At 45.7% G+C, this 19,150-nt stretch overlaps 1 long non-coding RNA gene across 1 annotated transcript; it reads left to right on the forward strand.

The window, feature by feature from the left end:
* Positions 1-6,938: 6,938 nt before the first annotated feature.
* On the forward strand, positions 6,939-18,245 carry LOC114592778 (uncharacterized). The gene is made up of 2 exons (XR_003705535.2): positions 6,939-7,266; positions 17,977-18,245. It is a non-coding gene; the product is annotated as an uncharacterized LOC114592778 (long non-coding RNA).
* The last annotated feature ends 905 nt before the right edge of the window (positions 18,246-19,150 follow it).

Consider the following 19,150-nt stretch of genomic DNA (forward strand, 5'->3'; position numbering starts at 1 on the left):
GCAACTGAACATTAAAAGCAGGAGTGGGTGGCAAAAATACCCCTCGATGGTTCCGCTTAAATTGGGACATCCTGTTTTTGAGGGGGGGGTGCCTCCACATGACAGCATGGCTCTCAAAAATGTGTGAGACCACAGAACCCAAAATTGTGCACGGTGCCTAAAGACGTGAGATCTTGTGAGAGAGCATGGTGCCCAAAGACGTGTGTCTTCTGTGACCATGCTCCTGAGTGAGGCATGTGACCCAGAGAAGAGCATGGCGCCCGAAAACATGTGAGATCGCATGATGTCCCAAAACACGTGTTTTGGGGTACCGTGCTCTTGCGCATGTGGTGTGACTCAGCTTGGTCCCAGAAGACATGTCTCTCAGTTTCCCACTGAAACATGTTAGAGGGGATGTGGTAATGGTGGAGAGTTAGTGCTCTTCCAACTTCTGAGTCACTGCTACCTATTGAGAGGGGAAATGTGAGGTGGCAGGGACACCGGCGCTGTGGAAATGCAATGGAGCAGTATATATGGTCCTCAGGCCAGTGCATTTGTTCCATGGCAACCTCCCTCCTGCATCTCCCTTCTCAGTCCCCCTCCCGGTAGACAGCAGTGACTCAGAAATCAGGCAGTGAGGAGAGCAACAAGGCCCCACGATACCATACACTGCTGATCGCAAATATCCTTAAAAAGAAGAACAGACTTAACCATTTATTATTTTAATAATTATTATGTATTTACTTATACCCTGCCTTTTCTCCTGACAGGACTCAATAAAGCTTACGGTTAAAAAGAAGAATTGCTAAAAATATAGAAAAAACAAATAATTAAAAAACAATTAAACGTTAATAGAATTTAAACGACACACACACACACACAGTCATATCTTGGATCCCCAGCACCTTGTGAGTCAAATGTTTTGGCTCCCGAGCGCCGCAAACCCTGCAGCCAATCGGAAGCCGCACCTTGGTTTCTGAACGCTTTGGAAGTTGAACGGACTCCTGGAACAGATCCATTCATCTTCTAAGGTACGACTCTGTGTGTGTGTGTAAAACATACAGATACAATAAAAACAGCACAGCACCAGCCCTTTCATTAAAGGCAGTCAATTCCCAAAAGCTGGTTGGAACAAGAAGGATCTCACCAGCAGGTGGAAGGACAGCAAGGAGGAAGGCAGTCTAGCTTCTCCAGGGAGGGAGTTCCAAAGTCAGGAAGCTGCCACTGAGAAGACCATGCAGTCCAACTCCTTACTCAAGGCACTGAATCCTGAGCTAAAGCATCGCCCAACAAATGGCTGTTGAGCCTCTGCTTGCACCCTACTGGTTAGTGTGTTTAAAGACTTTAGCTTTGCAAGCTCTTTGGGGGTCGGAATCTGTCCTCTTCTACTTGGTGAAGTGTCATAGAACCATAGAGTCGTAGAGTCGGAAGGGACCCCAAGTCCAACTCCCTGCAATACAGGAATGTCAACATGACAAGTGGCCATCCAACCTCTGCTTTGAAAGGAAGGAGAATACACCACCTCTCACGGGAGTCTGTTCCACCATTGAACAGCTCTTACTGTCAGAAAGTTCCAATCTCCTTTCTTCTAACTTGAATCCATTGATTCGGGTCCTACCCTCCAGAACAGAAGAAAACAACCTTGCTCTGTCTTCCATGTGACAGCCCTTTAGACAGTGTCATCTACAATGACGTCAATGTACAATGTACAGATGCTTCAGGTTACAGACTCCACTAACCCAGAAATAGTACCTCAGGTTAAGAACTTTGCTTCAGGATGAAAACAGAAATCGTGCGGTGGCAGCAGGAGGCCCCATTAGCTAAAGTGGTACCTCAGGTTAAGAACAGTTTCAGGTTACAACTGGACCTCCGGAACGAATTAAATTCTTAACCCGAGGTACCACTGTATATATTGAGCAGCCATACAAGTACAGTTAATATAGAAAATTATATACATGATTTTTGTTGTTGTTATAGCCACACAATTCTAATAATTATTTCTTCATTGCCATACCTGCCCTTCACCATAAGGTCTCAGGGCATACTGCAGCAATTTAAAAATACAATATTGGCATCAGTTTTTGAAAAATTACATTACTACCGAATGCACCCAGTATTAATGCAGATATAATTAGATCTAACTCTGGTCTTCTTAGGATATTGCTATATCAAATTCCAATTGAAATATGTTTTCCTAATACTTTTCGGTTCTGATCCATATTCCTAAAATTTCGCAGAAACGTCTACACTTTGGTTCAGAGCGGGGTTAACCCCCCCCCCCTTTAATGTCAGGTCTTAATTTAATATCAAGGATGGATCAACACTTCAGTCTGGGGAGCAGGAGTGCTGGAGCTTAAAAAGACTTTGCTTATACACATGCCTTTTGTGTCAGTGATGGAAATTCAGCATGAGCCTTCCGAAATTTACATAGAGGGATTAGAATGCCAAGAGTGTCAGGACAAGAGATTACCAAGGCTCTTAGGATGTGTGATTAAGAGACCAGCAGGAGTTTATGATTCAAGTCATGCAGTCCAAGGAATTTGGAGCCAATTCCCAGAATACTGATAGGACATATTTTAAGAAAAACAGAAGGGCCCATGTCTTCAGGCCTACTTTTAAACCATCCATTGGCATCTGTCAGGAGAAGGTATTTCTGAATCACCTGAATGGGAAGCAGTCAATAGTTTTCTAAAAACCAGGGGGTTACTTTAAGAATGGTAGCCTGTGTAACTGAAGTGGGAGGCTGAAGATGTTGTTTATGTGACATAACACAATGGGCCTGGTGCCAGAAGCCAGCTGCCCATAGAGCACATCCTTGGGGAACCTGCCATCTTCCATTCTGTGGACAAGACCAAGCCAGCATAGACGTCACTGAAACAGAAGTACGAACATGCTGGGAATATGGGCTTGGAAAGAGCACATCTTTGCTTGAGATTCTGTCCTACCATGTGATGCCCCAAACCTTCCTGACACAGAGCATGTAGAAGGTGTTGAGGCTGTAAACAATAAATAAAACATCCGAAATACGTAACAAAATCGAACAATTTCCACATTAATCATAATAAGAACTAAAATAAAGATATGAAAAATTATTGTCAATAACAGCAACACCACCATCACCCCTAAAAGACACATATCTTGCTAAACAATACCCTAGATCTCTTGATGAGCCTGTGGTCTTCAAATTTAGGGTACTTCCAGACTGTTGCTAAATTCCGACGACACAATGACAACAGATTTGGAGCTATTGCAGAAGAAACTCACTTCCTCAAAAGGTCGATTTCTTTTCCAGTATGGAAAGTGATGAGAAATCGCACTGAAAAGTGTGAGATAATACTTGCCTTTGATGCAACATGATCTAACTTTCCCGCAAACAAATCAGAGTGGATGCTTTTTAGGCCAAGTTCATCAAATCTCCCCGCAAACAAATCAAGGTGGATGAATAGACTCTCTGGAAGTGCCCTTAATCGGTGACACCCTTTACCCCTCTGGATATTGCTGGCCAAACAGGAAAACAATACTTCTGGAGGCACCCACTGTAGGTGTGTTCACCTAGGAATGTATTTAAAGGTGAAGGGACCCCTGACCATTAGGTCCAGTCATAACCGACTCTGGGGTTGCGGCGCTCATCTCGCTTTATTGGCCGAGGGAGCCGGTGTATAGCTTCTGGGTCATGTGGCCAGCATGACTAAGCTGCTTCTGGCGAACCAGAGCAGTGCACGGAAATGCCGTTTACCTTCCCGCCTGAGTGGTACCTATTTATCTACTTGCACTTCGTGCTTTCGAACTGCTAGGTTGGCAGGAGCAGGGACCGAGCAACAGGAGCTCACCCCGTCGCGGGGATTTGACCCGCCGACCTTCTAATCAGCAAGCCCTAGGCTCTGTGGTTTAACCCACAGTGCCACCCATGTCCCTAGGAATGTATTTACCAGGCTGTTAATACATCCCCTCCCCAACGATGTTGAGTGTCTGTTGGGGTAGGGGAACCCTGGAAAGACAGGGGTTTTAAAACAGTAGCTGTATCTGTATTTTGTACGGAAAAAAAGAAAATAATGCTTTGTACAATTATTTGGGAATAACCCCATCAAACCAAGTGATCTGAATAGATCTGCATAGGATTGAAAACATAAGAAGAGCCTACTGGATCGAGCCAATGGCCCATTTAGTCCAGCATCCTGTTCTGGCAGTGGCAACCAGATGCTTGTGGGAAATCTGTAAGCAGGACCCCAGTAGAAGAGCAATCTCCCCCTCAAAGAGCTACAGTGCCCAGAGTTCCCTGGGAAATACGGATTGATTGTTAAAGCACTCTGAAAATTGTAGCTCTGTGAGGTGAATAGGGTTCTCTCAACGATTCTCAGCACCCTTAGCAAACTACAGGTTCCATAATTATCTGGGGGAAGCCGTGACTATTTAAAGTGGTGTCAGAGTCGATGGTGACAGCAGTCACGAAATTAAAAGATGCCTGCTCCTTGGGAGAAAGGCAATGGCAAACCTAGACAGCATCTTAAAAAGCAGAGACATCACCTTGCCAACAAAGGTCCGCATAGTTAAAACTATGGTTTTCCCAGGACGAGATGGTTGGACGGTGTCCTCGAAGCTACAAACATGAGTCTGACCAAACTGCGGGAGGCAGCGCAAGACAGGAGTGCCTGGTGTGCTCTGATCCATGGGGTCACGAAGAGTCAGACACGACTAAACGACTAAACAACAACAACAGAGTGCTTAGCTGTATGGTGTCAATGTAGCCTGAGTCTGTACCATTCGAGCTGTGGATGGGAGATAACACCACTTAAGGCATCCCATTTTTAATGCAACCACTTCACACTTCGAAAACTAGCCTAGGTTGCTTTCATATCTCTGTTCATGTTCTGTGTGTGTATGTGTGGAGAATGTTTTATGTTGGAGAGAAGTCACTCATGCAGTTTCCCCCACCTGCATTCTGAAATGGTACAGCCCAATAACGGTTTCGCTCATGTGATGAACTGTTGGCCTAGAGCAGCCGTTCTCAATCTTGAGGCCCCAGATGTTGTTGGACTACAACTCCCATCACCCCTAACTAGCGTGACCAGCATTAAGCATGATGGGGCTTGTAGGCCAACAACAATGGAGGAACTAAGTTCAAGAAAGGATGGCTTAGAGTGATTCTACACCCCTGACTGAGATGGTATTTCTTTTGAAAATACCCACGCTAGTTGTTAGTGCCCAGGATTCCAATAATCAGCTGAATTAGATATTTCTTTTCGCTAAAGATGTCGGGCAAGCTGGAATAGCTATTCCAGCGCCGACTTGTAACGGCGCCAGCTTCCTGTTCTGCTGAAGCTGAATCACCACTGTTTCATTTACGGCTTTCCTAGAAAGAAACCCACAGTTGCTCCAGACAGAGCACATATACACAAACTCTGAGGTATTTTGCCAACCGAATGTCAGCTTCCCTCCTTTGTTCTTCGGGAAGCAATCATCTCCTGCTGGGACTTTATGTGCAGATTGCTAACCCGCCTGCACCTCCCTCCCCCCCCAATACACTAAATAAGCATTAGTAATTTGAATAACAAATGCTGGAATTGACGACTCATCGCTGAATCAAGAGGCATTTGTGGAATTTATGGCAGGGTGAACAAGCAGAACAATTTTCTTCTAAAGAGCCTTTGTTCAAATGCGCGGCGCGCTGTGCGATTGCCAAACCTTATCCCGAGAGTTTCAACTGATCATGAACTTAAGAATGAGCATCTTTGAATTGTGGGCCACAAGATGCAGGAGTGCATCCTTATCTTCTCAAGGGAGCACTCCTGCTCAGGGTTCCAGACAGCTACTCTATCCAAGCAGGGCCAGTGTGGTGTAGTGGTTAAGAGGGGTAGTCTCGTAATCTGGGGAACCGGGTTCACGTCTCCGCTCCTCCACATGCAGCTGCTGGGTGACCTTGGGCTAGTCACACTTCTTTGAAGTCTCTCAGCCCCACTCACCTCACAGAGTGTTTGTTGTGGGGGAGGAAGGGAAAGGAGATTGTTAGCCGCTTTGAGACTCCTGAAGGGGAGTGAAAGGTGGAATATCAAATCCAAACTCTTCTTCTTCTTCTTCAGGGCGAGAAAGCAATTAATTTATGAGCTATACACTCATTCTCTCACACATGCATGCATTTAAAGCACATGCATCCCCCCAATAATCCTGGGAACTGTAGTTTGCCCACCAGAGCTACAGTTCCCAGACCCTTTGCAAACTAGAGTTCCTAGAGGGTCCAGTGATCTGGCTCAGGATAAGGCAGCTTCTTATTAGGAAAAGTTCAGAGGAAGGTCACATTCCCAAAGCCCCTGGTTTAGTCCCCAGTTGACGTAGTAGAAGGCAGCTTCCTGTGTTCCTATAGGTGTGTGTTTTTGTCTGAAGATACATACCTCCTCTTCACATGTTGCGGTGTTTGTCATAAATGCTGAAACACCTCTTTTCTGCATCACATGAAGTCATAGCTGTCAACTTACAGATTTGAAAATAAGGGACCAGCAGCCTCGAAAATAAGGGCTCAGCAGCCAAAATAAGGGATCAACAATTACTTTGATAAAATACATATTTCGTTGCATGCAAATGGCTTTAGATACCTATAAGGTCCATAAATTACCATATTCAACACAAAAAAACAGCAACAATTTGTTGTTGACAAAGGACAGCTGGACATAGAAAGGGCCTCATTACCTCCAGTAGCTTATTTAAGGGACATCATCAATAAGGGACAGCAGTGGGACATGGCGCTGGGATAAGGGCCTGTCCCGCCAAATAAGGGACGCTTGACAGCTATGCATGAAGTGCACATTAAAATCACCAATGAGACTGCACAGCTTGAAAGAATTCAAAAGACAGGAATTCCAAATTCCTTTTGCTTGGGCAGGTTATGACTCCTCCCTCTCGCCTGCATCTTTGCATGCTGATTGGGCTTGGTGATTTTATGCCTCGTAAGAATATGTGTTGTCATGTTGATTGATGCCCCTGGAGCCCAATGACACACCGCCTTATCTTCTACCCATTTTATGCTTCTCCACGCCTGCTCCTCGGGGGAGAGGAGGAATGCAGTCAAATGGATTTGTGCATTAGCAGCAGGCCAAGAATAACTCCTGCTTCTAACTAACACGGTAATTTCCAAGATGCTGATGCATCCAAGAGAAGTCAATGGAGCTTCACCGCTCGGCAACAGGTTGCCATTTCCTGAGCTGCAGCTTGGCTCCTTTTCTCTGATCTATTTCCCCGAAACCATGGAAGGCAAAGGAATCCCGAGTTTCAGTCCTGCAACCTGGAGAGCCAGGGGTGAAACAATTATTTTTCTGTATTTTAATTATCTTTTAATTATGGCCCGTGTCATTAGTTCGGCGAGAGCCGCTGGCTGTGTTATTATTTCATCGTCAGGGGCAAAGTCAAAGAAAAGCTGTTTCCTTGCAAATCCCTCGTCCGCCGTCTTGTTGTGAACCCGGGAAGCATCTTTTAATCAATTGATTTGTGCATGAGAGGACAGGAGAGATTGCCCTTCCCCCAAGGGGCCCTTTCAGCCGAGCACAAGAGCTGGAGGCCTTGGAAAGAGATGGTAATTCAAAGCAAGCCCGACCCCCAAGTCTCAGCAGCCCTCTAGGCTTCCATGTATTTTTTAAAACAGCTGCCGCTCCCTTGATTTCTCCCCACCTCTCGCCCTCCAATGCTCTTGCAGCCAGAGCTGTAAAGGCAGCCTGGACATTTCAAGCTGGGAAAATATTTTCAGCACAATCTGCTCTCAGAATATGAGCAATCTGCACGGAAGCTCCATGGAGTACTTGTTTTGGCCTATGCAGGCAGGCATCAGATTTGTTTCTAGATGTAAGAAAATCAGGTAATGGATCATGGTGATATGAAGAGAGTATGTGCATGATACAGGGAGAGCTAATGCCAGCAGAATTTTCCACCTGAGAGAGGCACTGGGGTTATTGTTTTTATTTTTTTGCACTCCCAGGTGCTATTCAGGAGCCTTTTCTGAGAACAAAATAGCATACGAACTGGGACTCCTCAAAACTCAGTGGCTTTCTAATTCTAAGATTCCCAGACCAGTAAGTTGAAAGCAGGTAGGTGTGGCCAGGTACAGAGCAGGCCAGTGCAAGACATTTTGCTGCCTGAGGCACAAAACAAGATGGTGCCCTTCTAAGAAAGAAGCCAGGAGGAATGGCAGTTGAGTCTCTGTGGCAGCACTTTTCCCTTGACATTTAAGGGAAGCAGGCGAGCTTAGAGGGTACACCACAGGTCATGCCACATGCACAACTCTATCCTCCAGTAGTTTGCTACCACTCTATCCACTAGCTTCTGCCATCTGAGGCAGCTGCCTCACTCTGCCTAATAGGAGGGAGACAGAGAACGGTCATAGACGGCATGAGAATAGCTCCATAAGCTGTATGCATCTTAAAAGCCCGTCCCCCCCAATAATTCCTCTAATTTTCCCTGAGTTCCTGGGGAAGAGGAATTGAATGTTAAACCACAGGCACCTCCCCACTTGTGCATGTTCAGCACACACATGGCTGCTGACATGCATGCCGTTTTTGGCACCGAAAGGGGCAGAGGCAGGACAGAGCGGGGCAAGGCAGAGCAGAGCAGGGTGGAACAGACATGCACACATAAGCAGGGATTCCCTTGCAGTGGCCTAGCATAGGTTGCCAGTGCCCAGGGCTGCAGGGAGGGAAATAAACGGAGTGAGCATGCACATTTGGCTACCTAATGGTGTCCATGTCACAGCTGCAGAGATAAGACATTGATAAGAAAGAAGAGCTGTTCTGTTGTCAGGAGAGGTCACTTCTTGGTTCACATGGAGAAGTCATTGTCAATGGAGCCCAATGATGTCAGTGCACAGTTATATTGAGGCAGCACCAGGTGCTGAAATTCTGTGCCCTCTAACAATTTTGCACCGGGGCAACTGCCCCTGTGCCCCCACACTGTTCCCTCGTACTCTCTGAATTGTAGCTTGGTAGGGGTCTCCTAAGAACTCTCGGTACCTTTTACAAACTACAACTCCCAGGATTCATAGCGGGGAGCCATGACAGTTAAAGTAGGTTCAACAGTGCCTTACAGGTATGGTGGCCTAAAAGGTCCATTTAGACCTGCATCATGTTTCCCACAGAAGCCAGTCACATGCCTTTCTCTCTTTCCCCCTGCCTCTCTCTTTCTCCTATATTGTCTGGCTTCATAAACTATTCATTTCCAACCTTCTTCCTTTTAGAACCATTGTTCCCCTCACATAAAGTGCACGGGTTATGAATAAAATAAATCAGCTAAGTCTTGCTCACACTGGAGTGACACCTCCCGCCGTCCCCCTCCCCTCGGGCACTTCAAATGTAAAACAGAGCAATCCGACTCTGTTAGCAGACTTGAATGGAGCTCTTGCCCTGTAAGCGAGCTTGGCTAAAAGTCCAATTTGTTCATTTGTCTAAATGTACTCAACCTCTCACTCCTGCTCAGAGCTGAGAGGATGCAGTCCGATCATAGCAACATGCGAGAAACAAAGAAAGATGGCCAACGTCGGGGAAGTTGTGGAGCGAGCCTGCATGGCTGCGTATTTTTTGATTTTCATGTCTCTGGTAACCCACTGCTGTAGTACTTATACCACCACCCCAAAGCAGGTGGAAGTTTGAGGACCATTGAGCTCTACAAATTCTCCCAATGCATCACAATTACCCAAACACCTGTGCTAAATAACTTTGCACTGAGCTCCTGTGAAAATTCACAGAGCACTCAATAGCCCTTGAAATTTCTCATTTTCAACTTCTGGCAGAACAGCTGAGTGCTCCTACATATATGGCGCCATGGACGAAGCATGTAAGGAAATTGGTTTGACCCCTGCACCCCTTTTCATTGTCCCAAAGCTGGGCAGACCCTCGGAAAACCCATTTCTTTCTTTTGTTCTCTAATTGTGAGCAATTCGGCCTGTGGCTGGGTCTGAAACTGAACACACCATACTTATTCGGATAGATTGTGACATTTTTTTGAAATCTCTTCAGCTCTGCCTGTGCTTTCAGAATTACTGGGGCTGTGATAGTTTACTGAGCCCTGGAGTTATGGTGGAGAATGTTTTGTATCTCTGAAGGGCCACATTCCTTGGGGGACGGTCTGCATGCTGTGGCAGTGGACATGGGGGATTTTCGAAGACCTGGGTTCAAATCCCCACACAGCCATGAAACAAAGTAGGTGACCTTGGGCTACACACTCCCTAAGCTTAATCTACCCTGCAGGGTTGTTGTCATAGAATCAGAATTGTACAGTTGGAAGGGACCCCTGTTTCTTTAATGCTTAAAAAGCTGGGTCAGCATGAGTCAGCGGCCTGCACCGGGTTGTATATATAGAGTGAGAAATGTTAGTTTGGTGTTGGGTTGGTTGGTTGGTTAGTGAAAGCTGGTAGTGTTGATGTGTGTACAGTTGGTCAGTCGTGTTTGCAGAAAGACTTTTAAGAATAAAAGCAGAAAGTACTCTGCAAGGATACTCTTCTCGTGGACTCTTTTATGCCGACAAGGGTCCGAGGACCAGGCTGAGGCAACAAAGGGAGGTCAGAACCTTTTTTTTCTTCTTCTTTTTTTACAAACACTGACAGGGTCAACTGGTCCAACCCCCTGCAATAGGGCAATCTCAACTAAAGCATCCATGGCAGATGGCCATCCAACCTCTGCTTAAAAAACCTCAATGAAATAAGGAAGAAATAATGGTGGCAGGAGGGGAGTCAGGTATGCCATCAGCCTGAGCTCCCTGAAGGACAGGTAGGATAGAAATGCAGTAATAAAAATAGAAAGAATAGAAATAAATTACTGCCTGAGGATGCTTGGGCAGGATGGCATTCACCCCATATGCTTGGTTTTATTTATGATGAAATATTTATATGCCACCTTTCTCAGTGCATCTCATCCAAGGCAGCTCACATAATAACAATTCAATACAGTATTGATAATACAGTATCTAAAAGGTCAGGCCTGCGGTTTGGGGTGCTGCTAAATCCATATACTGCTCTTTCATCCCTGGTTCCTCCAATATTAAAGAGTGACCAGATGACAGGAGGCCAGAAGAGGACTGGGCTCCTGTGGCTTTTAATAGCTAAAGAGGGAGTCTCAGCAGGTGTCGTTTACACGATGAGTTGAAATTCCCTTTTCTGCTCTGCTATTCAAAGTGCAGGAGCCTTTGCCTTCTTTTGAATCTGGCTGTCCTGATTCTCTGCAACTGCAGAATTCCTTACACAACCCAGCCTTCCAGTTGTCTCAAACAACAAGTCCCATCATTTCTGATGCTGGCTGGGGCTGATGGAAGATGTAATCCAAACATCTGGGTAGCCATATTAGGGAAGGTTGGAGTAAATAGATGAATGGTCTTTGGAATGTGACAGCTTCCCATAAGCCATGGAAGGGTAAAGAATTATTCATACTCGAGTAGCAAGCACAGAAGACAGCTATTGAGAGATGCTTGCCACCTTTGTGAGCCAGTGTGGTGTAGTGGTTAAGAGCGGTAGACTCATAATCTGGTGAACCGGGTTCGCGTCTCCGCTCCTCCACATGCAGCTGCTGGGTGACCTTGGGCCAGTCACACTTCTTTGAAGTCTCTCAGCCCCACTCACCTCACAGAGTGTTTGTTGTGGAGGAGGAAGGGAAAGGAGAATGTTAGCCGCTTTGAGACTCCTTAAAGGGAGTGAAAGGCGGGATATCAAATCCAAACTACTACTACTACTACTACTACTACTACTACTACTACGACTACTACTCTTCTTCTTCTTCTTCTTCTTCTTCTTCTTCTTCTTCTTCTTCTTCTTCTTCTTCTTCTTCTTCTTGTTTGTAAGCTTACCTGTCTTTGGCCAGATTCACACCAAACATTTAAAGCACCGTGATATCATTTTAAACACTTGTGGCTTCTCCCACATATTTCTAGGAAGTGTGGCTGGTTTAGGGCAGTGGTGGCCAAACTGTTTTGGAACTACAATGTCCATCATCCCTGACCACTGGTCCTGTTAGCTAGGGATGATGGGAGTTGTAGTCCGAAAACAGCTGGAGGGCCAAGTTTGGCCACCACTGGTTTAGGGCATTCAGAGACCCCTAGTCCCCTCACAGAGTGGTTTAACAACCACTCACTAGTCGCAGGGAACTCTAGGAATTGCAGTTCTATGAGGGCAGCAGGGATCTCCAAACAACGCCAACAGCCTTAACAAACTGCAGCTCCAATAATCCTATGGAGGAAGAGGTACCAAATTGCTTTATTTGTAGGGTGTGAATGTAGCTTTTCTTTGTTGGAAATGAAATGGTTACAGTTTTCCTCTTTCTCAGCTATGCCCAAACCATCTTTAAAATTTCTTCTCAGCCCTTCTCTTCGCTCCTGGTTATGCCCATTCACTTTCCCCCCTTTCCCCCCAAAGGGAAAGGTTTCCCCCTCTCTAGCAAACCCAGGGGGTGGAGGCGGGGCAGGTCCTGATGAAAATAGAGGAAAGGGTCTCATTGCAAGCCAGAACATTGTTGTTGTTTAGTTGTTTAGTCTTGTCCAACTCTTTGTGACCCCATGGACCAGAGTACGCCAGGCACTCCTGTCTTCCCCTTCTCCTTGTGCCAACACCAGGGTCTTTTCCAGGGAGTCTTCTCTTCTCATGATGTGGCCAAAGTATTGGAGCCTCAGCTTCACGATCTGTCCTTCCAGTAAACACTCAGGGCTGATTTTCTTAAGAATGGATAGGTTTGATCTTCTTGCAGTCCATGGGACTCTCAAGAGTCTCCTCCAGCACCATAATTCAAAAGCATTAATTCTTCGGCGATCAGCCTTCTTTATGGTCCACCTCTCACTTCCATACATCACTACTGGGAAAACCATAACTTTTACTATACGGACCTTTGTTGGCAACAAAGCCAGAACATTAGGTCGATAATTAGGTTGTTAAAGCATTTCCAGAGTAACTGGGGCATCTGATTGAGAAATATTAAAAGATCAGTGCCCAGTCTTCTTATTCTCGGTGAATGAATGGAGCCAGTGTATGTAAGTGCTGTACCAAAGTATAGCCACTGGAATGCAAGGGTTTGAATTTTGCGATCGGGTCACCTGTATTTATCTGACCGAGTTGGGGAGTTTAAATGTCCACCTCTTTCTTTAGCTGTGCCAACGTTTTGCTTCCAGAACCTTTATAATTCCCACAGAGAAGCAGCATTTCTCTGAATGGCCTTGTCAAACGATAAAAATCGCGACCAGCAGTTAGCAGCGGGGGAGGGCGCTATTAATTTGAGGAGCCGCTGTGTAAACCTTTTAAAAGTGATGAAAAAATAGCCTCTCGCGCGCGTGCTCTTTGTGATTGTGATGCTATTGATCACCAGTGGTTGAGAAAATGGTGTGAGAACCTGTTATAATGATGCATGGGGAACAATCAATATCGTAATAGACTGTTTGTTGGTTTTACTTCATTCACTTCACCAAAAAAAAAGAGAGAAAGGAAGGAAAGAAACGAGGGCCCTCCAGTCTTTCATGGTGTGTTTGTTTGTTTGGCTTCATACAAATGTGGGTCCATTTATTCATAGCTTCATAAGTGGGCTTGCCTGGTTGCAGCTTGTCCAGAGGCATGCAGAGGTTTAAATTCTCCAAAACTGTGGGAGAAAATCCAGCTGTGGCTTCTCCTACTTCTTTGTTCTCTGGACTCAGCTGCCCCCTCCTCCTCTGCCAATCTGTGGTTCAGACACACCCAGCTCAGGATGAGGGTGAAATTCAATTCAGTTCATAGATAAAAGGCAAACCCACCTAATTTACACTTTCTGAAACAATACAAGAACTGCAGCAGCCAAAAAATGCTATTCTAGGCTACATCAACTATTACTGTGCTGATCAAGGGAAGTAATAGTCCCACTCTATTCTGCCTTGGTCAGACCCCACCTGGAGTACTGTGTCCAGTTATGGGTGGCACAATTCAAGAAGATGTTTATAAGCCGGAACGTTTGCAGAGGTGGGCGACCAGTATGATCAAGTGTTTGGAAACCAACCCTTATGAGGAACGGTTGAAGGATCTGGGTATGTTTAGCTTGGGAAAGTGTCAATGGTAAGGCTTAGGGTAGGCAGATGAACCTAACAAGCCTATGAAAAATACTTGCCAGTTGCCAAACTAATTGCATCTTCTCCACTTCTGGATGATACATATCACAAAAATTAATTTATTGCAAAAGATGATTTGACGAGAGCAGTGGTGGGCACCTTGACATTCTCCAGATGTTCTGGAATACAACAAACATCGACCCAAGCCACCTTGGCCAGTCTTCGGGGTGAAGGATGTCATAATCCAATGACATCTTTGGGCATAGAGTGAGCCTGTGCCTGGATATACATGTGGCAGGGGATGCACACATGCACATGAAATTTCCATGTAGCAAAGCAATCTCACTTGAAGTGGCCTTAACTAGCATCCACCAGTGTGGACTTCGTATGAGAAAGCAAAGGTGCACAATCTGCGTTGATAGTTTGTTGCTGTTGTTTAGTCGTTTAGTCGTGTCCGAGTCTTCGTGACTCCATGAACCAGAGCACGCCAGGCACTTCTGTCTTCCACTGCCTCCCGCAGTTTGGTCAAACTCATGCTGGTAACTTCGAGAACACTGTCCAACCATCTCATCCTCTGTCGTCCCCTTCTCCTTGTGCCCTCAATCTTTCCCAACATCAGGGTCTTTTCTTCTCATGAAGTGGCCAAAGTATTGGAGCCTCAGCTTCAGGATCTGTCCTTCCAGTGAGCACTCAGGGCTGATTTCTTTCAGAATGGAGAGGTTTGATCTTCTTGCAGCCCATGGGACTCTCAAGAGTCTCCTCCAACACCATAATTTAAAAGCATCAATTCTTCGGCAATCAGCCTTCTTTATGGTCCAGCTCTCAATTCCATACATTACTACTGGGAAAACCATAACTTTAACCATACGGACCTTTGTTGGCAAGGTGATGTCTCTGCTTTTTAAGATGCTGTCTAGGTTTGCCATTGCTTTCCTCCCGTTGACAGTTTACTTAACACCAACTTGCATTGAAAATTATTCTGGAAATAAATTGCTGCTTTTAATTTTTCCCTTCCCCTCCACAATTTAAGTGAAATAAGGGGTGAAGCAGGTGACCCGCATTTAGTTTCCAAGTGCAACCACAGCTTGCAAGGTTTTGTTCATTAATTCAGCAAAGGAACATTTCCACTGTATTTTAAATGGTTTTTCCTCCTTACTAGCTGCCTGCAGTGCCTTCCAGTTCCTGATCTGACGAGTGATCCATAAACAAGTGCCTAATGTCTGTGGGGGCTTTCAGCTGTTCAATTAGAAATGGGAAATTCAGCGTGCTGTTTTATTGTATAATGACAGCAGTCAACTTTGGCTTGGCGCTTGGTCTCAAATGCTGATTCCACCTCCACCCCCAGATGCTTGCAGGCTTCAAAACAATGCAGTGAGGGCCTGGGAAAGGCATCAGGATTGCTCTGGCACAAGGCTTCCTGCAGATTATCTCCCAGGGCACTGGAGTTCCTATTTCACGAGGCTGCAGTGGCCAAATGGTGACAAGGCAGAGGTCGCGCCTGCATCATTATCACTCCCATCACCATAAAGGGCAGCAAGCAGTCTTGTCAAAACATTTGTAAATTGAGAGAAGTTATTAACCTCTCCGGGGGCTTGTTGCTGAACTGCTCGCAAACAACAGCTGAATGTAGCACACCTGGTGTGGAAGCATCATTAGGCCAGGATCCACAACAGAAGAAGCCGCTTAGCATGGGGGATGGAGGGGGAGACAGAGACATAGAGAAGATTTGCTTGGTGGGTGATATGTCAGAGGCCTGATTGGTAGCACCAGTTTATATCACCACTTCCCTAATAACTGCATCTTTCCCCTCAGCCAACGTGTCCTTTGGTCACATCACAGGAGGTCCATAGACAACGGCAACAGCTGGGGAGGCAGCAGCACAACCTCCCCAAGGCTTGGTGGTTGGGGGGGCACCTCAGCAGGGGTTTGCTTTATTTAAAAAGGCCCATGTCTACTGAAACCAGGAAGGGAGCACACCCCAAAACCTAGCTCTTCAATCTCCTGAAGAAAAAGATAGAAAAGATACTTCTTTAAATGTTACTTTCAAAGTATATTTTAATTAACATTTTTAAACATATTAACAGATCCCATTCTTGACAATAACAAACTGCTTTATGCTAAATAATAATTATATGATGGGGGGAGGGATTTGAGCCTCTGATAATTGCTGATACCAGATAGGGAAGGCTGTGTAGAGTTACAAAACCAATAAATTAATGAATATCAGACTCTAGCTAATATTTGGGATATTGAAGGGGGAAATGCAGGCTTCAGCAGTTCTCCTGAACTGTTCCAAAATAAATTCCTGTGTTTAGCCTAGGCAAAGTAGCCTAGGTATCTACACATCAAAGGAGGTACTCAGGTCTCTGCAAAACACAGGCTGCCAAGGTGATGGAGAGGGGAGGAAAGTGTTTTGCAGGAGACTTAGGTTTTGGGCAAAAGGTGTGCTGGGAAGGAGAACAACACCAAAACTCCATGACTGACTGCTGTTTTGGACCCAAGCTTGCAGAAGCTATGGGAGGGGCAATGAGAGACACTCTTGGAGTATAATGTTCTGCACCCCCTCCATTGCAGACTTCCAGGTGTATATGTGGGTTGGTTGGTTGGTTGGTTGGTTGGTTGGTTGGTTAGTTGGTTGAATGAATGAATGAATGAATCTTTATTGCTAAAAGCTATAAGCTATCACAATTGGTCACAATGCGTAGGATACAAATAACTGATTTACAACTCAACAACAACAACAACAACAAAGTAAAGCAAACATACAAAAATGCAGAAATCATTGTGCAGAGAGGCGGAGTCCCCCAAACCCTAGGCGGCCCCTGTGTGGAATAACGACTCAAGACAATGTGCTATGGGATTAAAAATTGGCCACAACTTTATTATGTTTCAGATGTGGGTAGGCCTTGGCCCAGGCATTGGGCATTTATCCCTCCCAGTCCCCCACCGGGGATCTGAGGAACATCAGGGGAACATGCAGGAGAATTCCTTTCTGGCCCTTCAACAATGACCTTGACGTAGCAGCGCCCGCGTACCTGTGGAGAAAAGGTTAACCTGCAGAAAAAGTCTTAACTGAGGGTGGATAGGGTGGGAGAAGCTCTTATCTCCCAGGTAAGATCCTCCCCTATTGTGTGGGCAGGGTGTCCCTCCCCCTACCTGGCCTGATCACCTTGGCAATGCCTCCACAGGTGGGATTGGGCAACTGGCTGAGGTAGGCGGAGACCTCCAGGTATCCCACCTGGGAAGGCGAAGCCAAGCCTGTGCTAATGGTGCCGCATAGGGTCCAGGGGGCTGCATGCGACCATGCAAAGGGCGCTCCCCCATTTAATGTGGGAAATGGTCACTCTTGCATAAGTTAAGCACTCCACGTTTCACACTCCCCTTTATGATACTTGTCTTGGCGCCTAGCTCTCAACTTACTTGCACCAAGGCAAATTTTGCAACCCGTGCAGTAGTAAATACATTATTGCCAGCCAGCAAAATAGAGATTTACTCAAGGTGAGTTCTGTTGGAAAGAGAGCAAAGGATGTAATTGAGGAATTTTTGTCTATGTGATGTATATAAAAGGCATCGTAACAAATAGTGTTGAATGTCCTCTATGTCTCCTGACTCACAGATGCAAAGTCTTTGGTGCACAGGGGTGTTATTGACTCTTCCCATTAGATATGTGGAGGGCATACACTGAAGACGCAAAGCTGTAAATGCTTTTCTAAGTGGTGTATATATGGGTTAATAAACCATATTTCTTAAAGGCACTCGCCTCCACTGTGCCTCAATCTTTCCAGTGGAAACACAACCCCTCCGTAAGTGACTGGAACCCCTGGAATCTCATGTAGAGATAGGGGTGGCATGGAACAATACTTTCTCATAGCACCGTAAAAGGATTATAGTCAACCCTTTCCCCTTCTTTACTGTTCCAACCTTCCTTAAACCTCCAATCTTGTTCAAATTTGTCTCTCTTCTGTTTCCTATTTTTAGACCAGTTTATTTCTAAATGCGCATCTTAGCTGGATGATGTCAAGCGATGGAACTCAGCGGAAAGTGGAAGATTGTTGCAGGATGTGTGTGTTCCTATTTGGGAAGCAGCAAAACAGCAAAGGTGTGCATCCTTGAGATATCCACCTGCATCCCACTGCTGGATAATCATCACCACAACATCCTTAGGCCTCACAATTGTGGGGGCACCTCATCAATTATTTGTTTGCTTGTTTAGTATTAAAAATAATAAACTGTCACCTGTACGGAGACCATGGAGGTTGTTTTATTAGATAGGGCTGGTGCCATAACCATAAGGGGATCCCAAAAACTTTACAATATTTCTGTGCCATTTTTCCGGAGGGCATCGCAACAGTGTACATGAAAATACTGAAGCAACAAAGATGGGTTAACCCTATATAATAAAGCAGCCGAGACAAACCACAAGGAGAGAAACAAGAACTCTCCTCCCCTCAGGGCAAGATGGTCCGCAGGTAGCCTTATGGTTCTAGCTGGGGTAGAGGGAGGCCACTACAGCACATTTGACACATTCAAGGCCAGCCTGGCCCTGTTGCCACACCACTTGTGAACTTGAACTACTTGTAGCCAGATACTTAAATTCAGACCACACCTTCAGAGAGATTGGATACTGAAGGTAATGGGGCCCTTTATATAGCAGGCGGGGCCCATTACTTACATCATAGGAGCCTACACAACACAAAACACTGTTGCTGTATGTAGGTTTTATTTTATTTGTTTTTTATCTTATATTTTGGAAATGTGCATCCAGGGTTTTTTCCCCCTTTAAATTGGGGGAGGGGGCGGCAAGAGAGGGGGGCCCTAAACTATAGCTTGTTTAGCTTATACATAAATCCGGCACTGATAACATTAGTGCACATTAGCACAGACTGTTTCTCAGGTGCACAAGGAAGACCAGCCGTTGCCCATTCCAGCATTTCAGAGCCTGAGCCTTTTCTCTCCTGCTGTTGCTAGCGTCCCCAATATGCTAAATGCCCTTTATTTGAGGAAATTGATCTGTGTGTGTTGGCGGTGGGGAGGGAGGGAGCTTTGTGCCAAGGTCCTGGGTGATGATGTCCCTGTGAACCGTCTGGGAAAGTGCAGTTCATTAGAGGCCTTGCTTGTCCTGAGCTGACCTGCCCAACTCTTGCAGAAGGTC

The sequence above is a fragment of the Podarcis muralis genome, chromosome 2 (assembly GCF_964188315.1).
Source record: "Podarcis muralis chromosome 2, rPodMur119.hap1.1, whole genome shotgun sequence".
Lineage (NCBI taxonomy): Eukaryota > Metazoa > Chordata > Lepidosauria > Squamata > Lacertidae > Podarcis > Podarcis muralis.